Source organism: Trichomycterus rosablanca, chromosome 9 (genome assembly GCF_030014385.1).
Source record: "Trichomycterus rosablanca isolate fTriRos1 chromosome 9, fTriRos1.hap1, whole genome shotgun sequence".
In the NCBI taxonomy this organism is placed as follows: Eukaryota; Metazoa; Chordata; class Actinopteri; order Siluriformes; family Trichomycteridae; genus Trichomycterus; species Trichomycterus rosablanca.
In genome coordinates this window covers 28,183,149-28,189,579 of record NC_085996.1, presented here as the reverse complement: position 1 = coordinate 28,189,579, position 6,431 = coordinate 28,183,149, and positions in this window count along the sequence as shown.

Genomic DNA, 6,431 nt, shown 5'->3' with positions numbered 1-6,431 from the left:
CAGCGCCGAGATTCTGAACTCCTCGGTTCGAAACTCGGCGTTGCCACTGGCCGGCTGGACGCCATCTAGCGGGAATAATTGGCAGTGCCTTCAGCAGACTCTAACTGGATACCGTGTCTGCTAGAGAGGGATGGCTGGAGTTTGTGGGTGGGGCCTTCAAATGCTGTGCAAGGACCCTGATTAGCAGATAGAGGAGACTATAAAAAAGAAGGTGTCTGTGCACATGTTGGAGGAGGCGTGAGCAGCAACATACCCTCCTTAAATGCAATCAGGGATCTCCAGCAGCGGGAGACAGATTGACTACATTAAATCGGAAGAAAATGCATAAATAAATAGAAAAAAAATTTCAGAAATGGGGTTTGTATTTACTTTATATCTTTATATATTTAAAAAAGGAAAGGACAACTGTACTGTTAAAGGACTTTGATGCTGCCTATCATTTTAAGTAAATGTTAGGTTACTATTTAACAGACTAAAAATTAGTTAACACAATTTATTAGCAAAATAGCAAATAAAAAAATTATTTGGGCTGTGAGACACTGTGGTGATAGTCTGAAATGAATTTACTAGTGCATGCAGGAAGTTTTACATCACTCTAAGGTGCCAAAGGTTCAAATTCTTACTGCAAAGTCAATTACCCATTTTAAATTATAAACATAAATACAGTACTGCAATTTAACTCCAATACTCCAACCTCGCTAAATACAAACACAGAGATGATGCACTGTCACAAATCCAACCCCAGTATTTACAGCCATAAGGAGATATTCAAAACCATCCAGTACATTACAGTTAGATAGAGACAAGCACAATAGAGGACTGTAATGAGCTTTGTGAATGTGTCTTATTGTTTCCGCAGACATCTGGAGCACTTAGCTCATAATGCCACCAGTGTAATGAGAAAACACAGCACAATCACTTAAGTGTAAGATCGCAGTTGGATGAAAATCAGATTTGATAGGCTCCCCTAGCCTACTCAGGGAGACCGCAGAGATCTGGTCTACATAACCAGAACACGCCGATGTACGGGGACAGAGAAGTCCGCAGGATAAAAAGAGAGAAAGATTGAGAAAGATATTTCCTTTCACTGTATGAGTTGATCAGTGTCATCTCAGCACAGCAGGGCCTATTTTTAGCCTCTGAAACACTAGTGGATGTCCTTTCAACAACCATACAGCACTCATTTATAATCCAGGCCGAAAATATTGGCATGTCGGCACTTTTCCCAGAAAATGTTTGCAGTTACAACAAATGCTTTGGTATTTTTAAGTTTCCATCTGCATCTCAGCCAGTGTGCGGCGCCCTTTGGCCGTCACGGAGTAAACACCCTAGACGTGCAAGCTGTTTTCAGAGGTGGCGTGACCGTATCCTTTTGACCGGAGTCCCACAGACGAATCCACACTGGACACTGGCTGTGTCTGTGATGGAGTGGCTGCTCTACCCTTTTAAATTGCCACCCAGGGTATACTGAGCTCACCTCTCTTTTACCTCTGTTTTCTGAGAATATGAGTGTCACTTGCCGAGTAGCTTAGATTTACATTTGTGGCATTTAGCAGACACCTGTGACAGAATAAAGTATGAGCAATTTAGGGTTGAGGGCCTTGCTCAAGGGCCCAACAGCAGAAACCTGGCAGTGGTGGGGTTGAACCAGCAACCTTCTGGTTACTAGTCCAATAACGTAATCACTAGGCTACAACTGCCTTATGGCATTTGTCACAATTGTAAGTCACTTTGGAGAAAAGATGTGTGCTAAATGCCATAGGGCAGTTGTAGTCTAGTGGTTAAGTTACTGGACTAGAAATCAAAAGGTTGCTGGTTCAACCCCCACCACTGCTAGGTTGCTGCTGTTGGGTTCCTAAGCAAAGCTCTTAACCAGCAGTTGCTTGATTTGTATCTGTCACGATTGTAAGTCACTGTGGAGAACAGCTGTGTGCTAGATACAAATCAAGCTGAGGGTTAATGGCCTTGCTCAGGAGCCCAACAGTGACATTTCGGCAGATGTGGGGCTTAAACCAGCAACCTTCTGATCACTTGTCCTGTACCTTTACCACTAAGCAACCAGCCCTTCACTATAACACAGTAACCAGTGTTGTGATTGCTTAGCTTTCACCTCTGTTCATTCATCTAATCGTTTCCTACTTTGCTTTGTGGTCATATGAGTTTCCAATGTATGCTGGGAACAGCAAAGACTTACGTCCCTGTGGGGCAAACGTCTCTTTTCTTAGCTGGGTGATCGGTGGAGTGTGATATCCTCTATTCCACTAATGCGCTCATCAATCTGTTTCATAGCCGCTCCACTCTATGCTGCGAATATTATTTGGTCTTTTTGTATCTTTTATTAATTTCGGTTATTTTGGCCACCCTTTATTAGCAGTTTTAGTTTGGTTTGTGCCTCTTTAGCCACAGTATTGTTCTACCTTGGTTAAGCAGCGTGGATAATTGAATTCATCTTCCCTGTTTTTTGCAGAAACAGGGCTACACCTGCCGCCTCAGTGGTGAGGCATGACCCCGTTACAATAATTATTACTCTTGATAAGGAGCAGATAGAGAGAACCCAGAAAGCTCGGAATGAGGAGCTAAGCAGAAAAATAACTGATGCAACTTGCGAACTAGTCTCTGTATGCAAAACTTTACAATGGGGAACATGAACTTTGTGATTGTTGTCACGTAGCTAAAATACTGTAGGTCTACATTCTCATATGTTCTAGTCTTGCCCAATATTTTCACATTTTTAGCTCACAGTCATAAACTGCCTTGCAGAAGCATTCCAATTACAAGTTATGCCAAGCTTTGAATGCACTTTGTTTTGGGCTGATGTCTAAACTTTAAACAGAATCAGAGAGGCACTGGCTGGTGCATTCTTTCTCGCTAGGAGGAGAATACAGTGCTACCTTGAAACTCACCGTCAATTAGTTCTGGGAGTGGCGTCCATAAGGATGTTTGGGAAACCTTTAATGCGTTCCGTGGTCCTGTAAAACTGCATATATTTTAGGCTAATGTAAAATAATGGGGTTGTTTTTGACACTTACACCGATCAGCCATAACATTAACACCACCTCCCTGTTTCTGCACTTACTGTCCATTTTATCAGCTCCACTTACCATATAGGAGCACTTTGTAGTTCTACAATTACTGACTGAAGTCCATCTGTTTCTCTGCATGCTTTGTTAGCCCCCTTTCATGCTGTTCTTTAATGGTCAGGACCCTCACAGGACCACTACAGAGTATGTATTATTGTATTATGAAAAAAGCAGAGGAGCCTTATGTGCGAATCCACCAAGGCACGGGCAAAAAGAAGGGGTAGAGGGACTGAGCACGCATTGGATGGGGTGTGGAGCAGGCGAAAATACCCTCCTCAAAGGCAATTAGGGATCCCCAGCAGCAGAAGACTAATTGGCTCCTCTAAATTAGGTAAAAAAGAAGAAAATGCGTAAATAAATGTTGGTATGATGTTAGCTTTATGCCAGATGTAACAGGACTCAATCCTTTCAAAAAGTTCTACCTTTGAATCATCAGCCTACAGAATATTATCTCAAAGAGTCTTTGTGTTCTTTTTGGTCAGCAGGGGTTTGTGCCTTGCAACTCTCCCTTGGATGCCATTTTTGCCCAGTGTTTTTTCATTTATTTTCCTCTTTTTCTCCGATTTTGTCCCCCAATCTAGTCGTATCCAATTACCCTGATTGTGTTACGCTGCACCTCTACTGATACAACCCTCCACTGCTGACTGAGGAGCTTTACAACTGACACACGTCCCTTCCGACACATGCACAGTACTGACTGCCTCTTTTCACTTGCACAAGGTGAGCTCATATGCGGATCAGCCTTGTGCATGGAGAGCCACACCCTGATCAACATTATTCCCCAACATTGCGCAGGCAATCGCTGTTCATGTGGCCGCCCAGTCCAGCCAGACAGCAGAGCTGAGATTCGATAAGATGTATTTGAAATCCCAGCTCTGGTGTCTTTCCTTTTTTGAAATCGTGTACAATGATCTTAACTTAGCAATGGCTTTGTAAATCTTGTCACCCTTTATATTTTATTTTATTTTATTTATTTATTTATTTTATTTTTTAAATGCATTTTATCCCCTTTTTCTCCCCCTTTAGCGCGTCCAATTGCATCATGCTTCCTCTCTGCCTATGCCGATCCCTCTGACCGAGGAGATCGAAGCTAACCCACGCCCCCTCCAACATGTGGGCAGCAAGCCGCATGCATCTTATCACCCACACACTGACGAGTGTTGTGCCACCTAGCGTTGTGTACGGAGAGACACACCCTAAGAGCACTCCTGCACCAGTCTGACAGAGAGAGACCCCTATCCGGCTTAGTCCTGCCCACCTGAACAACCGGCCAATCGTTGTTCATGTTGCCGCTCAGCCTTTCAGCCGGCAAGGCAGAGCTGAGATTCGATACAATGTATTCGAGATTCCAGCCTGGTTGCAGCGTGTGTTTTTACCACTGCGCCACCTGCACCCATTTGTGGCATCATGTGCCGCTTTTAAGACCTTTTAGGTCTGGTAGTAACCATTCTTGGGTGTGGCTAGTGAAATTAAACTCAACTGTCAGCTGAATTTGGTTTAGTGGTTGAATTAGTAGCAAAGGTGACATTCACTTTTTCCACATATGACAGGTAGGGCTGAACAGCATTTTTCCTTGAATAGATAAAATCATCACTTATTTAAAAAAAAAAAATTTGGTGTTTACTTGGGTTATCTGGTTCATTTTAAAAGTAGTTTAATGATCTGAAATGTACGTGTGACAAATATGCAAAAATTGAAGAAATTGGAATGGGGCAAATACCTTTTTACAGCACTGTACATTACAGTTATGTTAATTTTAGAAATATGTAATTTTAAAACTGTATTGAACTTAAAAACTAAAATAAATAACTTTTTTTAACCTTCAGTAAAAATCAGTAATTCTGATACTGTAAAAGTTTAGACACCCCTCTTTGGCAGATATCACAGCAGATATCAAAGCCAGTTGTCTGTTCTTGTTTCAGGAATTCTCATCCAGCTCTTCTTTGCAGAAATGCTTTTTAGGATGTCAGATTTGGCATTTAGCAGATGCTCTCATCCATAGGGACTTACAGAAGTGCTGCCACAGTAAACATTTCACTAATTTAGTTCAAGTAGACAACAGTCCAAGAACACAAATCTGCTGAAACCATAAAACTAAGCAATAGGTAGATGATTTTGACAGATGGTATAAAAGATTAGTAAGTGCATGTGCAGGTGTTTAACTGTCTTTTAAAGATGGTCAGACTCAGAAGGGGAAAGTTTGTTCCACCACTTGGGTGCCAGTACAGAAAAGAACCTTGATGCATGTCATCCTCGAGTTCTAGATGGAAGATCAAGGCGAGTGAGACTAGTGGCTCTGAGATGGAGTGGTACAGAGCAGGGTGTGTTGAGTTCTCTAAGGTAGTAAGGGGCTGGTCCGTTTTTGCTAAGCACGCATTGTTTTAAACTGAATGTGGGCAGCTACAGAAAGCCAGTGAAGAGAAAGCAGCAGTGGGGTGATGGTGCAGTGTTTGAGTTGGTTTAAAACCAGGCAGGGGTTTAATAGTGGACATGGGAGCACCTGCCAGGAGGGAGTTGCAGTAGTCCAGCCGTGAGAGTGGCTTTGATAGAGAGAAACGGCCAAATCTTCCTGATGTTGTAGAGGAGGAACCGGCACGATCTTGTCATGTTGGCTACATGAGTAGAGAAGAACAGCTGGTTATCCAGGACAACACTGAGGTTTCGTACATTATCAGATGGTTTGATCTGGGAGTTATTAAGAGAGATGAATAGGTCTTGGGTTGGACATTGATCTTCAGGAATAAGTAACAGCTCTGTCTTGCTTGGGTTAAGTTTTAGGTGGCATCCAACATTTATACTTCAACCCATTCATCTGGCTTTAACCATTTATCTTTATGCACGATCATATTTGCTGTACTATGAGTAACTACCATCAACCAAACATATAATATGTCCCTGACCATGACATGCACAATTTTTACAAAATACATACATGCATATCTCTTGATGCATGCTCAATAATCCAGGTACATAAATCCACAAAGTTGAATCAGTTCATCTGGACATAAAGGTTGATGGAGAAACGTTTCATCACTCATCCAAGTGACTTCTTCGGTCTGAGCTTTATGTAGCCATTTGCATGACGACCAAAACCAGCCCATGCATAACAGTGGAACCAGTGATCAGGTCTATATGCAAATCACAATGAACATTAATTACAATAGCCATGTGTGCCTTTTACATATGATTGGGGTATAGCTACAATCACAGTGTTTAGGGCTGGTCGCTCTTTCTTCACATACAGTAGATGGCGTCTTTGACTCCTCGTTTAAACCAGCATTCTTCCTTGTCAAGGAATACACTATGGGTGTGTTCGAAAACCTAGGGAGCTGCCTTGCTGTCTTACTGTCT